The sequence below is a fragment of the Tamandua tetradactyla genome, chromosome 9 (genome assembly GCF_023851605.1).
Source record: "Tamandua tetradactyla isolate mTamTet1 chromosome 9, mTamTet1.pri, whole genome shotgun sequence".
NCBI classification, from domain to species: Eukaryota; Metazoa; Chordata; class Mammalia; order Pilosa; family Myrmecophagidae; genus Tamandua; species Tamandua tetradactyla.
The window spans coordinates 115,772,568-115,778,886 of record NC_135335.1 but is presented as its reverse complement, the minus strand read 5'-3'; the positions used below and the strand labels follow the sequence as shown (position 1 = coordinate 115,778,886).

At 40.3% G+C, this 6,319-nt stretch overlaps 1 long non-coding RNA gene across 1 annotated transcript; it reads right to left on the bottom strand.

The window, feature by feature from the left end:
• Positions 1-3,149: 3,149 nt before the first annotated feature.
• Positions 3,150-4,392, bottom strand: LOC143646291 (uncharacterized). The gene is made up of 3 exons (XR_013157448.1): positions 4,299-4,392; positions 3,838-3,896; positions 3,150-3,526 (listed from the first exon to the last, which is right to left on the bottom strand). It is a non-coding gene; the product is annotated as an uncharacterized LOC143646291 (long non-coding RNA).
• Positions 4,393-6,319: the final 1,927 nt, after the last annotated feature.

The following is a 6,319-nucleotide window of genomic DNA, read 5'->3' as shown; positions in this document are numbered from 1 at the left end:
ATGTCCAGTTGTTTTGTCAAATACTGACCTACTCATTATTTGAAAGCATTTCATAGATGGAATTTGCATTTATAATCAGTTGATTGCATCTACAATCAATGAGGGAGATTGCTCTCAACAGTGTGAAAAATCTGTTCATCCAATCAGCTGAAGAACTTAAAAGTAAAAACTGAGTATTTCAGGAGTCAGAATTTCTCCCTGAACTTCAACCTTGATTCTTGCCAGAATTTCCATCCAGTCAGTGAGCTTCCTCTGGGGAATTCAGACCAAGGACTTCAACACCACCTTTATCAGAGTTCCCAGGGTTAGGACTTGCCAGCCCCTCACTCATGTGAGTCAATTTCTTGTAATAAATCTCCTTATATATATCACACGTATCCTCCAGTTTCTCTCGAGAACTCTAACTAATACAGTACATTTCAGAATATAATCAATGTTCAGACAGACAGAATTCATTTTTTCAGGGCTGAAATAACAATTTTCAGTACTGAGTAAATGATACCAAGATTTCGAATGAAGATCAAATTGAATTGTTTGAATCTTTTTTGATGCTTGGTTGTTTTCGTCATTGTTGGATGTCAGGTTAAATGGTTATATTATGGTGGCCAGAAAAGCTTTATGGATAAATGACATTTGAGTTCAGACCTGAAGGTTGTGATGGAGCAAGCTGTGTGCATATCAAGGGAAAGAGCATTTCAATTGGAGGGAACAGCAAGCGCAAAAACTCTGAAGCACACATATTCTTGGTTTCCTCAAGGAACACCAAGGAGGTCAGAATAGGTGAAGTACAGAGAAGAGGGAGACCATAACAGGCGATGAAGTATGAGAGGTAGCAATGGAGTAGGAGAGAGTGAAGACTGGCTTTTATTCTCACATGGGAAGTCATTAGAGGATGTTGAGCAGAGAAATGCAATGATCTTACTTCCATTCTAAAGAGTCATGCTGACGTTGTGTTGGGAGTAGACTGAAGAAGGCAAAAGCAGAACAAAGGAAACCCATTAGAAGACATTTCAGTAACTGAGGCAAGAGAAGATGGTGGCTTACACTTGAGTGGGAGCAGTGGAGGTGATAAAAATGGTTTGATTCTGTACCTTTTTTCACTCACTTTCTCAATAAATACTTCCTGAGTCCCTACTGTGTGCCTGGCATGATATTTACTACTGCAAATGCCATGCTGAACAAAAGAAGTCATGGTCTCTATTCTCCTTGACTCATGCTCTAGTTGTAGAAGGGAGGTTGTGGGTAAAAAACAGGCAATAAAGATGTAAACAAATAAGGAAGATTGATTTCAGCAAGGAGTACATGCTATGAAACAAATGAACCAGCATAATGTGAAAAAGTGACTGGATGGGTCATTACTGGCAGCTTTGCTGCTGTCATTTGGGTACTCAGGAAAGGTGGTTCTGAGAAGGTGATGTACCAGCTGGAATCTGAATGATGAAGAAGGAGGCAGCCATGTGAAGATCTGGTGAGTGATTGTTCCAGGAAGAACGAACTGCAAGTTTCCACTCAGAGAAGCACATGCCAGACAGCAGGGCAGTAGCATGGAGCATAATGAAAAGACAGGAAAGTCGTAGGAGGTGAGATTAGGGAGGAAAATTATGTAGGGTCTTGAAGCCTATAGTCAAGAGTTTGGATGTTATTCCAAGTGTTTAGAAAGCCACTGGAGGGCTTTGAGCTTTAGGTAGGAAATAACATGATATACTTTACATTTCAGAAGACTCCTCTGGATACTTTGCAAAGGATTTGATTCCTTTGGGGACATACAAGTGGAGAGTTCAAACAGACCATTAGAAATATGGGTGTGGAGTTCAGGAGACAAGTCATGCCTCAGGAGATACAAATTGAGAAGTCCATCTGTGTATGGGTGAGATTAAAAGAAAAGAACTAGAGGAGACACTTTGGGAATGACTACTGGAGAAGAGTCAAGGACCCAGAGGACTGCCCAGTCTCCTTCCAAAGGCCACTCGTTTATCTGCCTCCCAGCACAGAAAGATACGAATTCTTTACCTCCCAGCCTCCCCTCAATCTACTCCAATCAGAAATCTGTTCCAATGGCCCACTGAATCTTCCTCTGCTAGGATCACTCTTCTCCCTTGAAGCACAAAGTAAGTGGGTTTTACACAGCAACACCAGGCAACAGAGTTAGAGAGAGCGAGGGCACTGCCGCAGGGTTTATAACCCTGACAGAGAAAGAGCACTGCCTTCAAGCTATTAGGAAGTGACAAGTTTAGGTGTTGAAGAGGGTTCTCTCCATAGTTGCGGGCAAAATCATACCAGAAATATTGGGGCATAAGCCTGACTTCTCAGATTACAACAGTTTACCTGTGTTTCTGATTACTATTTGCTTCTGGATTCCTCTCAGCCAAGCGCTATTAAAAATCCCTGTGAATTCAAGTTGGGCCCCCCCAGTGTTGTCCTAACCTAGCACACCATTTGTCACCTATGGCCTAGCCCTTCAAGTACTGTGCTCTGTCTGCTCGACTGAAACTTTCTTCTGCCCTTCACATAAACATTTTTCCTTCCTTACCGTCTCTTGCCACTATGTACAGCTCTAGCCCTAAAAACTGATTCCTCACGTCTGACCATTTTGCGATAATTCATGAGTCTGGTTAACCAGGCCTTTAAATACGACAGGACAACTCTTGTTATTGCAGTCTTTAGGATGTAGAGGATAGCTTACAAGCACTGAGTTTTAAATCCCTCCCTTAATGCACTTTAAGAATTAGCATACCTTGAAAGCTGGGTTCAGTTTGATCTATCCTTTGTGACTGAGCCAGAGCAGGCCTTGATGACCGCCACATCCTTCTAATTAGCCACATATACAGTCTCTTATAATTTACCAGAGTTAATGGAAGTGATGCAGGAAGCAGGGATTAGAGTGGAAGAGAACTTGGCAATAAGTCCTTAAATCTTATTCTAGGTCCAGAGTTCTGTGGACAACTGGGCCCATGCCATTTTATTATAGTTTTTCTTCCTCCTTCTTGGTGAATCAGGGTAGGAGAGTACTTTTGAGGGATTTCCTAGGGGTTGGGAAGCAAACATTCCTCATACTGTGGCAAACCAACTTCTCTACAGTTTTTTCGAATGTAAAATTTAATATATGTTCAATGAATTACCAAATCTATTACTATATTTTTATTGTATTTTAAAGCTTGAACAGACACAAATTATGTTCTTCCCATTATTTTAGCAATGATTTCAGTCTTGCATTAATAAAAGTTCAGTGCAATTTGTCCATACTGTGGGATTTTGCCAAACAAACCTTCACCCCATGAAGATCACTGCAGTGAGGAAGAGAAAACAAGCAGAGGTGTGTGTGCAAACACATGCTTATGCTTCTGATGAAACTAAAGGAAGCCCCCTAAATTCAGGCACATTTCCAAAGAGTCTCAAGAAAGGAAATCACATTGAGAACAAACGTTTACCCCTGTTGATAAGTCAAGCCTCACAACATCGCCATAGTATCAGACATGGAAATTAAGCCAAAATCATGCAGTTGAATCCAATGTTGTCTGTTGAGTCTCTAGTGACAAAAAAGAAATAGTTGCATATTGTATGTACATCGTGCATTCGAAAACCATGCCAGGACATTTTTGCATATCAGAAAATAATCTCATTAACACTTTTCATAAGACACTTCAGTAGTCAAAGAATTTTAATGATTCCTGAGGCCCTGGACAAGGAGTACAATACAAACCACGTCAGTAATAGCAATAACAAATAACATTTATATTGCCATTGCTGGTGACAATCTCATTATTTCATCTTTATTAATATTGCAACATTGTTATGTTAGAATAATTACTACTTTGTAGTATCAGTAAAAATACGTACTCATGGAAATGTGAAATATGGACTTGTATATTTCCTTCATTCAGCTGACAAAGTGGAATCTGTTGAAACAGGGAATAAGATAAGTTTCGAAAAAAAACATCGATTACTTGTTTGTTTTCACATTTATACCAATTGCAAAGGACAAACCAACCCAAACAACAGCAAACCTCTCCAAACCTGATCTGGTGGTCTGGCATCAAGAAACACACAGAGACTGAGACATTAGGTTCCAAACAATTGACCAAGGACCTCTGAAATCCCTGCAGCTGTTCTGACCCTTGAACTATTCCCTGCTCCCTGCTCCAGCCCTCTCTCCCCCCACTTAGCTCAAGGCGCCTCTGAGCTGTTCGGGCAGGACTGAGCAGCACCTGATATGCATTCAGCCGGCCCCTAACCAGCCTCAGCTTTAAAACCGGTTTGTTAGAACTCGTGTAAGAGTGAATCATGAGGCCCACACTCACCACCAAACCTGTTTAGGAACTTCGCCCTGTCATTCTAATGGCCAGACCTGCAGGCAACAGGTACACTGCTATGATAGAGTGCAGAGTGTTCAGCCAGTGAGGATCTGATTGGCAGAGCAGCCTTAGGACTTTGTAATAGTTCTTAGAAATGTTTACAGAACGCAATGTTTCGTTCCTCGGTGGAAAGCACCAGCCCAGAGCCTAGCCTCATCCCCTTTCCCCACTCAGCCTCTGCCCATTGCAGGGCTGCATGGAGACTGAGAAACTTCATCTTCCCAGGAAAGGGGCACCTCTCTATTTAGAAGAGGCTCCAAATGTAATTCAAAACAACAGAGTTTTAAGATGAGATTGAAGAACTGCAGGTTCTATTCAAAAAGAGCAGCTTGCCTTACTAACAAAACTCATGGTCTCCTTGGAGAATTTTAAACAATGACAACATAGATTTCCTCTTCATCCACCTTGGAATAACTACGTTTAGTCCTGATTGGAAGAAATAGGATGACCCCTTGGTGGTTTTAGGATGCTGTGTTCCTTTCTGTTATTATGAAATCCCTGCAGATCTTTGGGAAGAAATTAGTTTTTTCCTCTAACTCTTGATCAATTAACACCTCACATCCCACCTCTGGATGCTTTTCCTTCAGGTGTTTTTATTCCTAATCCTCTTTAACCTCATCTTTCTTCTGTGAGTTTGCTTTTCAAAAAAAGGGCTCTGTGATATTCATTTCACATAGTCCTCTTGTGGGCAAAGAACTAAACTGAAAAATACAGTTTGCTTCACAAAACAGCTAATACTTTCTACCTTCAAGCATGGTATGAGCACATGTAAAGAAAGATCCAGTAACTCACCCCACTGCCACACTTTATCTTGATTTGATGGACTTATAAATTGCAGGAAGCGTTTTCATGTTCAGACTTATCCAGACATAGTAAGAGAAAAAGAAATACATATTTAGATATGGACTCACTAAGAGGGAAACATTAACAGAAGGAAAAATCAGCTTAATTAAGAGGTAAAGCTATGTTAATCTGAAGTCAAAGCTCAGATGGGAGAAATAATGCTCGAAAGAGCTAGAAGTTAATCTTTGAAATTCCTGAACTTTTCTGTCCCAGACTAAAATTCCAGATTTATTTGTGATTCTGTGATTGGTTCAGTTTGACTAGAAGGTGAGAGCAAGGGAAATGGAGTTTCTGCCCTCGTGTTTTCCCTCTTCGTGAGTCTCAAAGGTGATACGTGGGTGAAAGGAGTCAAACAGTTTGACCCAAATGAATGAATTTGGGAATCTTCTTGCTGCCACTTATGTCAAGTTTTTTAATCATTTTACTCAATAGGAAAGATTTGACCATGAGACTTCAGAGAGCTAATCCTTTCCCATCCCAGCTCTGCCAATAGTTCCCACATTCACAGTCTCAATTTGAGTGCCATTAACACATTCTTTCATTAGTTTAGCAAGTATTTATTGAGCATATGATATGTGCCAGACATTTTTCTAGGTCCAGGAGACAGAGCTGTGAAGAATTTGACAAATTTTCATACCTGTATGGACTTAACTTGTAGTGAGAGGAGAAGGATTTTAGACAAGTCAATAAGTGAACTGGGTAGGGTGTGGAGAAAAATTTTAACATACAGGAGAGGGCTCAACAGTTCTGGGAAGTTCAAATTCCAGGCAGAAGAAATAGCAAGTATAAAGGCCTGTGCATGAACCAGACAGAACATCAACAAAGCACACACTCACCTCCTTTCTCCCACCAAAATAATATCACATAGAATAAAATTCTGCTCAGACTTGGTGTACTGAAAACATGAGTCCTGCAGTGATACTATGGTTTTGTTAACAGGCTGATGTACTATTTAACTCAGCAAGTCCATTCCAACAATTTGATAGTCTGAACCACCTTAGAATTTGGTATATGTGTTACATCCATCTTAGCATTTTTATTTTACACAGGTCATACATAAATACTCTCTTGTTGAAAAGATTGAAACAATACAGTAGTTTATAGAGTAAAATGTCAATTTCCCT